Below are 7,946 nucleotides of genomic sequence, written 5' to 3' on the forward strand. Positions count from 1 at the left end.
AATCAATCAAAGACCCCCAAAGCACCCCCCTCAGGCCTTGCAGCAGAGCACTGCACATGATGCAAAATGATGCAAAAAATACAGAGTCTGCTACAAAATCTGGGCAATCCCACCTGGCCTGAGTGTGTACTAATCCATTTTATGCTTTTTGGGGAATCCTCACCACACCAAGAAAACCAGCTGGAGAGGTTCACTGGGACATCGGTGGGATCCATGGAGTGGTATTTTTTTATTCTGTCACTTTTTTCTGTCCCCCATCTGTTTTCTATTTCTTTCTCTTCCTTTTCTCTCTTTCTCTCTCTCATTCTCTCTCTCTCGTATATTTGCCATCAAATAAAACCCATACTAACTGACAATGGTGTATGGTCTTGTTTGCATCTTAATTTGGGGCAGAGGCATTTCTAGTAACTTTAAAAACTGGACCATAACAGTGTAATAAGGCAATACTATTGCACAGGAATGTGATCTTTGGTATCTGCTGCAGTGGCTGTTAAATGAGTCTGAAGTTCTCTGAGAATCTCTTGCTGCTCTACCTATTTGTGCATGCCAGAAATCCCTATTCAAATGCACATGGTGTCTGAAGAACGAGATAAGGTCAGGCTGCACAATTGCTCCAAATTCTACTGAAACCTGATCTGCTTGGGAGAAGGAGATATCAAAGTGCATAAAGAGTGGAGCTGATAACATCCCTTCTGAAAATGAGGCTGACTAGATTAATTTCTTAATGAGATGGATGCAACTGAAAATTCCAGATTTTCTCAGAGCTGTATGTAGGAAACTTGAGCTTATGTTCAAAACAGTTTTTGCTACTAATTATAAAAGTATGAAATTTGAAATTATCTTTAATGTTTTGACCTATTCTACATCCCTATTTTTTTAATTCCACTTCTTTTAATCTATGAAAAATAGAGGAATCATTACCTTCCATGCTGCAAGAGATTCTACTAAAGAAAAAATAGCAAAAAAACCCCCAAAAAACCCAAAAAACCCCACCAAACCCAAACAAAAAACCCAACAACAAAATCAAAAAACCAAGAACCTTTACTTCCTTTTCCAATCCTGCTGCCTTCAGGAGGCAAACTCATATCATCCTCAACAACTGTTCAAATATTAAATTTAAAGAAAAATCTGGAAATCTATCATGTTCCGTAGAATGATCATTAAAAGCACCTGAAATCAGCTAAGTGTTCCAATAAATGTTCCAAGAAATAGGAGGAATAGAAATATTCATAATTAAAATATGTCCAGACATAAGGTAAATGCCTATTTCCTAAAAGTCATTGTAACTTTTTTTGACTACATTATTTTAATTTGGGTTGTTTCTCTCATTACCTTCTATATTGCACTTAGAATCTTTCATGTTTCCTTTGTCAGTTTAGGAAATTTATGGTAACAACATACAAAGTAGTAGATGGAAGTAGATTTACATTTTCTGTGTCATTGCATGCTTTTTGTATACTGTAAAAATTAAAAGGCAGGTGGCAAATTAAAGCAGAATTCATAACAGTGCCCATAAGAATTGAATTTTGTTGTCTTGGCACATCATCATCAGTAAGATAGAGGTAAGTTTTCTCAGTATAAATAAATACTCTCTTGATAAACAGCTCTCTACGTCTCAGTAACCAGTGATGCTCCTGGGTATATTCTCGCTATAGTTTGCTCAGTTTTGCCACCATGCAAATACTGCAAGTATTCTCCCTGAAGGACAATAACAATCTTGTCTACATGATTCTGTGTAAATATGCATTAATGAACAATAGATAAAATTGTCACTTTATTTTGCATTTTTACATATATTTTGTATTTAGAACAGTACTCTTTTCAAAACACCAAATTGATGCATAAGCTTTTGTTATGGAAACTTCACAAAACACAGCAAATTCACAAAGATTGACTATTTCTTCATAGACTATGCAATAGGAGATATCCTAGAAAAACTTCCAATTCATTTCAGATAGAAATGGAACAGCTTTCTCTTGAAATGTTCCCAGAATTAACTGAATTTTCATAGAGAAGGAAGTTAAGCTTGTACAAAATTATTTGTGAGATAATGGTTCATAGATACTGCTGGAGAAATTTGATATGGTAGACCAATTTTAATATGAATTTTTGACTAAGGGGAAGGTGTCTTCCTTGAAAAGGCCTAGTGAAAAGTGAGAAGATAGAGCACCTTATCTCTTGGACAGCCATAATGACAACATCATTCATTTGCCCTGAAGAGCTTCTGATCTAAAGAGATGAGATGAACAAAAGAATAAAAGTGAACTGCATAGGCAGCAGGTCAGCACCAGAGCTGCAAAGAGAATTCAAAGTGTCCATTAGCCCATCTACCTTTGGAAAATCTTGTGTGCAAGGCATAAATGGACAAATGATGATGAGAGATAATTCTTGTGCAGTAGATCTTAACGTCTCACTGTTTTGGTTTTTTTTAATATATAATAAATGTAAACCATTAGGCTTCAGCATACTAGAAAAAAAGAAGCTGAAAGAAGAACAGAGCTTGTCACAACTCATTAGGGAAGCTATAAACTTTTCCTTCCTAAGAATTAAAGCCTATCCAGATCTAGGCAGAGAAAAGAAAGTAAATGACATTTAGACTCTTGAAAAGTACTTGTAGCTACTGATGAAGCAGTACCCATATCTAACTTGCACTTAAGCAGCAAAAATCATCTGTATTGCTGCTCTGTTATCTTCTCTTTAAGAATCTTAGGAAGGTTTTGCAGGTCAGTGATTATATCCTGTTTGCCCTAAGTTTGTTTCAAGTCTGCTCAGGTTCCATAATCAAAAGTTTCTTAAGTTACTTCTATGAGGACATTCCCTGAAATAATTATCCACTGAGAAAAGTTAAGGAATTGGTTTCTACACAAAAAAAAAAACCAAAAAACTATACCTTTTTAAAGTCAGTGAAAGTAAAAGTGATATCTTCTGATTATTTCTTAAAAAAAAATTCCACAATAACTAAGTTATCTTAGCACTTATGTAGATAACAGGAGTGTAGGTACATTGAATTTATGGTATCTACTCATGCTGTTTTCTGTATGAGAATTCTGTATGAATGTAACACTGTATCTTACTTGAGTCTGAATATTCCATCAAACACAATGTCTGCTGCATCTGAACAGTGAATGTGGTGATACAAATTTTTAGTGCCTGTAGCTGGTGTCTCCATTATTCAGGGGCAATAAGTTACTCTTAGTTTACTCATCCCAGCCTCTGTCAATGTCAGTCTCTGGAGTCCAGCTATTCCTAATTCTTGTTGCTCAGAGGAAAATTGGTGCAAGTCCTCTAGGGGTAAGGAAGAAAGAAATCAAAAAAGACATCTGTCTTTGCCTCTGGAAACCTCTGCCCTTCTTATCTTTTTTTTATCAACAGGAAAACTTTTACCATCTAAACATATTGTAGGTTTTGCCTCCAGGTTGCAGAAAAGTCCCTTAAGAGTGTCTAAGGACTGTGATTTCTAAAACTTGCTGTCAAATTGTCTCTGTCTAAGTTTGGAACTTCAGCTAAGAGTTTCCATAGTTGGGTATTAAACTAGAAGAAATTTTAAAACTTATTTCTGTATTTTAATATAGTACTCAGTTGAAACTGTGCTGTTTCAAAGATAGGCATGCATATAAGTACCAGTATTTTCAGGTTTTTTACACAGCTCCAGATATTTTGGTACACAGGTCACCTTGTGTTTTTGAACTAAACCAATCTACCAGTCAGGAGTATCTGGCACTGGTCATTATCTGGAGATGCTTTTATGACACTCCCTTTAGATTTTCTCTGCACCAAAATCCTATATTCATGTATAGTCACCTTACATGTTGGTGACTACTGTGACTTTATTGGCAGCCTGTTTAATACCCAAACAAGTTCATCTGAAATGAATGGAGGAAACATTGTGTTTTATAGTGGGACAATGTGACAAAGCTCAGCAGTGTAGTGGCATGGAAAATAGTCTGCCACATTGTGAGCCCTCCAAAGGTCCTAGAGGCTGAGTGATGCAGCTCAGACCAGCCGTGTGCTGGTGATTTCCAAGATATTTTAAGGGTAGAACCATAGCAAGTGGCTGTTCCTTCCCTCTTCCTGCTCTGCTCCGTCCATATGCAAACTGATTTGTTTTGAGTATTACACAAAAATTCAATAAGACCAAATTAATTCTATGCTATTCTATATTAATTATTTTCAGATTATAATTTCCTTCAGAATTTCTTCTTTCACTGTACATTCTCCACAAGTATGGAATATTCTATGAAATCTATTCTTCATCCACTTGTCTAAATTCTGGATACAAGAATATACTTGGACTTTTAAGCACTCGGCACATGTACACCAGTGTCAAAATGGACTGAGAAAAATGGATTGAAAAGTCAAACATGCAGGCTAGAGACGGTAATACTCTGTCCTGGACCCTTATTTGAATGACTGCAAGAACAGGAACTAAGTGGTTGTTATTATGAAAATATTATTCATTCTTAGCATAACCTTTGTCTCCTCATGAATTAATGAAACCCCATAAAACACATTTTAAAATGAATACTAATTCAATCTTTGTGTGAATTGGACTATGGGGGTATATCATATTTCAAAAATAGTATGTAGTCATCAAAAAAAGATTAATTGAAAACAGAGGTAATGTAAACCAAATATTGAATACCAAATCAAGCAGAATATCTGAAACATGAGTGGGTTTACTTGAACGTTACACTACTATCTCTAAGGATGCATACCTAAAGTTATGGAAAATAACTTTCCAAGGCTGCACAATGACAGCTTTTCATGTCCTCTCTCCATGAAAATTTTATAGAAAAAAAACATTCAAAAGTTTTGCAAAAGCAGCTTTCTTGCTCTGGAAGAAACCTGCCTACCTTGATGATCAGCTGCGAGTAGCAATGTGGTCAGCAAGACAACAAAACTGCCTACAAGGTAAACAGGCTTTTTTTCTCCTTTCCCCCCACTCTCCTCCCTCTCCTCTTTTTCAACACATTTGTTTTTAAATTAGAAAGCCAGACTCAGCCTACCAGTGTCCTCTTATCAAGATCAATTGCCTAAGTCATGGTGAATGTTTCAGACTAAACTGTTGACCTTATGATAAAAAACGTCATCTGTCATCAACAGATATTCTCTACAAAGAGACAGGAGAATGTCTGCAAATGTCTGCAGCTTGACACATGTTGTACATACATTTCTGCATGGTTTGAAAATATTGGGCACATCCCTTTCACAGCTCTAGAAGTGTGCATGGAGCCAAACCTAAACAGGTGAATGAGTGTTGGAGGTTAGGATTTGCTCTGTTTTTCTCTTTGGGAATTTTTCTGCCATTTGTTGCTTAAGAGACCAGAAAAATGAATACTTAAGACAGACAAATGTGGCAAAGATGGGGGGGGGGGGGGGGGGAAGGGGTGCAGCTGGCTGCAATCTTTTAGCTGGGGGGCTTTCTCTTGGGAAGTACAGAAATACCCTCAGATTTTGGCTGAGGGATCAGGTGACTGGGCTCTGCCCTCGCTCTCTCTCCCTCTCAGGACCAGAGGTGAAATAGTTTCCTTCCGGTGGGGGGAAAAATTTGGCAGCCACGTGGTGTCAGTGTCTGACTGGAAATACTGGTTTTTTTGTGTTTTTAGTCTGGTTTTTTTTGTTGTTTTTTTTTTTTTTTTTCTTTCCTTCAGCACTGTGACTCAGGCTTGCCTCTCTGCTCCTCCACTTGCTTGGGAGCTCAGGGTTGGTGCGTGCTGCGCTGGGAGCCGGGAGCATGCTGTCCCCCGTCAGGCCGCTCCTTCTGCAGGGTGGCCTTACCCCGGGACCAGCCATCACTGGTGAGCTATCTGGAAGAGCGAACCCCCACCCAACCGTCCTGTTTTCTGCTGATGCTTCAGGGCTTTTTGCTACACTAACCTGACATCCTGTGCCCACACCAATATCCTTGTGGGTCCTAGCACAGCTCCGGAGTTTTTGCTATACTTTGTTTTGTCAAATAAAGAAACTCACTTTTGTCAAACTCACAGAAACTGATTTTAGAAAGATAAGTTTGGCAACAAACAGGCACACCATAAACCAAAAGCTGGAGACAAAAACCACAAATGCTATTGAATTGTATCACACTGGATCTACCTGGACGCATGCCTTCCCTTCCTGTCATAACCATACCATTACTCTTTTCAGTTTGTTTTCCAATTTTGGTTTGAATACAACAAAGTTACTGAGAGAATCAAGCATAGAATAGAAGAAATATCATTAGTGCAGTTTGCATTTTGGCATTTTCAGTACTTCTGGACACAGCCTTCTAAACCATTACTAAAATGTCGATTCAGTTACAAGGCCTAGCTGATACAGCTTAAGAATTTTGGCCACAGGCCCATAAAATCGTTTTAGAGATTCACAATGTTTTTCCCTGGCTCCCACAGAAGAACTGATTTCCTTGTGTGAAGCCTGGGGAGTTGGACACATCAGAGTGTGAGGCACAACAATAACAGCATTCACATGAAGCAGTTGTTTGCTAAAAAAATATTTTATAGTCCTTGGTGTAGAAGCCAAAACATAGTCCAGCTTCTGGATAAGTGCCTTAACTTCAAGGCTACCATGTCCTTATGCATCTTTAACCCTGGGTTATGAACCATCTGCTAAAATTAATTTATTTCCTCTTCTCTCACTCAGTCTTTTAATCCTCTGATCATTTTCATGAAGAAGTATTATCTTCCATATAGATGTGAGAAATGAAGATAGTCTATATTCTAAGACTCCCTGTAAAATTTTGTTCTGTGAGGGAGCCATGCCTTTTATTGATGTCTTTTACTAGTCCAGAGCTTTCATCCTAATGCTGACTTTGTAACATCAGTTGCTCATACATGGAAGAGTAACTCTGGTTGCATCTACATGTTCCCTTAGTGGAACTGCTGCACATTTGATGCAGTCAACCAATTGACTTTCAGAGTTCATCACTGTACTCACCAAATAAAGACAGTCAAAATCCACAAACTTTGTATTTATTATTTTTATTATTATATTTTGAAAATGTCTTACATGTGCTTTTTGCTTTTAGTTAGAAATTTTCTTATCTTCCCCTTTAGCAGCTGACACTGGGAACTGCTTTGTGCTAAGCAGAGTTGAAATTGTCTATATTTTTACCATTTTACCATTAAAAACTACAGTTGTGATCTAAAGCTCTGAATTTCTCTAAACAATTATAAATGATTATTTGAAGCAGAGATGAAAAAGTATCAAACTGGGTAGATCAGAGGAAACAATTTGGTAGTAAATGACTATTCTATGATTGTTGTATATTTGAAAATATTTGAAGGGCTGACTGAAAACTTTATACACTTTCCCATAATACTGAAGCATATGGCAATAGCTCTTGCTTCACAATATGAATCTCCAAATAGTACAGAGCCAGAGCTAATTAGAACAAATTTCAGTATATTCTATATTGCTATAGTTGAACAAGTTAAGGATTCTTGCTTAGAACATTCAATGGCAATTGTAGGAAAAGTTCAATATAGAAACCCCCTTTTGAAAAGTTGTTAGTATTTTTGTATTTATTTATTTACTTATTTACTTATTTATACAGGTCTTCTGCAAATGGCAATGTTAAGAACAGTCTTGTGACTTCTTTCTCACATCCATCTTTTTTTATTTTGTATCCATTTTCATGAAAAATTAGTTTACACCCCCAATAAATGGTTGTATTATGCAATTAAATGACTGTTATTTTTTTCAGGTTTTGCATAAATAATGGTGGCTTTTAAAATATCAACATTTCACGGCCTCTGTGCAATTTTTTAGACAAAATTTAAACTGATATCAATGAGAATTTTCCACATAAAAATACATAGTGGTGCCTAAAGATGAATCAAGGTATCCAAGAGTAGCCCCGCTGTGTAGCCCGATGGGGGGATACTGCCCAATCAGACTCTCAGTCTGTAGAAATAAATGTATTATTAAAGATAAAAGTGGTACATTATGAA

This window comes from Cyanistes caeruleus, chromosome 5, assembly GCF_971803275.1.
Source record: "Cyanistes caeruleus chromosome 5, bCyaCae1.hap1.1, whole genome shotgun sequence".
NCBI classification, from domain to species: Eukaryota; Metazoa; Chordata; class Aves; order Passeriformes; family Paridae; genus Cyanistes; species Cyanistes caeruleus.